We start from the raw sequence: 2,360 nt of genomic DNA, 5'->3' as shown, positions 1-2,360 counted from the left end.
GGAACATTCCGGTGGGTATAAAAACCTGTTTTTCTTCACCAATTGAATTTTTTTTGGGGGTTGGGGGGGGGGGGCGGTTCGGTGCGGCGGCGGCGCGCAGTGGCGGGCTGAGCAGGCGGCGCACGGCGGCGGTGTCTTTTCTTCTCAATTCAGGTGCCTTCCCAGCAATTCCTTATTCCTACGGGCGATTCTGGTGCGTTAGGGTTTGGATCGGTTGCTCGTGCGTTGAATTGCAATACTCCGTCGATCTGAGCTCGAAACCGGAGTGGGTCTGCTGAGATCCCGTCGTTTGCCGCGCGGCACCGGCGACGGCGATTGATTTCCCGTAATTCCCATTCTACCTCGACTCGATTTGCGGGCAGTTCACCACAGCTCCACCAAAACCTTCCGTGCAGTCCCAGTTTGTGCTCGACGCAATGGCGGAGGGGTATGCCAAGACAGATGCGAAATTGGACAAGCTGATGGAGTCTGTGGATTTGTTGTTCTCCAAAATGGAAGACCTCACCATCACTCAGCAACAGATGCAGGTGAAGCTTGATATCAACAGCAAGGCGGTTGATCTGTCCATGCGGGAGCAGCAACTTATGGCACAGCAGTTGGAGGCCACTGGTCAGGCGGTGGCGAAATTGACGCTGGAGCACATGGGGAAAGACGATCCAGAACAAGGGGGAAGTTCTACACCATCGGCTGCAGCTTACCACCGTCAGAATTACCATCGATAAGACCATGCAGTCTTTGGTGAGCCCCAAAATTCTCGTTCTACTTTTGGTGGTCGCCATGCTGGGCACAATTCTTATGTGCATAAGAGCTCCATGCCGAAGATGCAATTCCCTAGGTTTGAAGGACAAGACCCCACAATCTGGCGTGACAAGTGTGAAACATACTTTCAGATTTTTTATATCCCTGACCATATGAAAATTATGACAGCAGTGATGCACATGGATGAAAATGCTTCTAGGTGGTTTAGAGTTTCCAAAAGAAATAATATGGTGGAGACATGGGATCAATTCATCAAAGTTGTGGAGCAAAAATTTGGAGCTTATGATTACCAACATACTATCGATGAATTGTTGGACCTGAAGCAAATAGGTTCAGTGGAAGAATATGCAGCTGCTTTTGAAGCTCTGCAGTTTCAGGTGGACATGCATAGTGGAGGCATGCCTGATACTTACTTTATCTCCCAGTTCATTAGAGGGTTAAAGCCAGAGCTCAGATATGCAGTTCAAGGACAAGTCCCACATTCCATGGAAAGAGCTGCAATGTTGGCTAAAATACAGTAATAGATTCAAGACAAAAATACCAAAAAAGGGCTGAAAACTCCAAACAGCACAAGATGGCCAGCTGCATCATCTTCTGCCAGAATGGACCAACACAAACCAGTCACATCTGCCCCACTTTCTAAGGAAAGGCAGCTCAGGGATTATTGCAGAACTCATAATTTGTGCTTTTATTGCAGAGAACCACATGATGCTACTCATGCTTCTAAGTGCACTAAGAGGCCCAAAGCTCAAGCAAATGCCCTTATGCTGAATGATTTGGACATCAATTTAACTGAAGAGGTGTTAACATAGTTGGACATTGAGGATGCCTTAGCAGCTGATTTTGGTACTCTATCTCTCAATGCCATTCCTGGAACAGATGACGGGGAGGTCATGAGATTAAGAGCTCTTGTTAAAAACAAAGTTATGTTGATGCTAGTGGACAGTGGTAGTTCTCATTGCTTTGTTAGCTCCACATTTTTGAAGAAACTTGGCATACAATCCATACCTGCACCACCTAAGACAGTAAAGGTAGCCAATGGAGAGGTATTAATTTCTGATCAAATGGTACCCCAATTGGAATGATGGATTCAGGGACACACTTTCAGCTGTGATATGAGAGTTCTGGATATAGCTGCTTATGATTGCATCTTAGGCTATGATTGGCTCAAACTCAACAGTCCCATCACTCACCATTGGGAGCACAAGACCATGGAACTTATGTACAAAGGGCAGCTTGTCACCATTAAAGGGGTCAACTCAAACAATTTGGCTGTTCAGGAGCTCTCAGCTGATAAGTTGCTTAAATGGGATGCTGGCAATGATATATGGGCTTTTGCTATTGTCAAGGTTCTGCCAGATCAAGCATCACCATCTGTGCTAGAAGAAATTCAGGAGGTCCTTGATGAATTTAAGGATGTATTTGCTGAACCTAAAGAGCTACCTCCCTCCAGGGTTTATGATCATCCAATTCCAATCACTCCAGGTGCTATCCCTGTTAACTCTAAACCTTATAGATATTCTCCATCGCACAAAAATGAGATTGAGAGGCAGGTGATAGAACTTCTAGCTGCTGGTCTTATAACTCCTAGTACCAGCCCT

This window comes from Setaria italica, chromosome VI (genome assembly GCF_000263155.2).
Source record: "Setaria italica strain Yugu1 chromosome VI, Setaria_italica_v2.0, whole genome shotgun sequence".
Taxonomy (NCBI): domain Eukaryota; kingdom Viridiplantae; phylum Streptophyta; class Magnoliopsida; order Poales; family Poaceae; genus Setaria; species Setaria italica.
The sequence above is the reverse complement of the archived record's forward strand: the minus strand, read 5'-3'. Positions refer to the sequence as shown.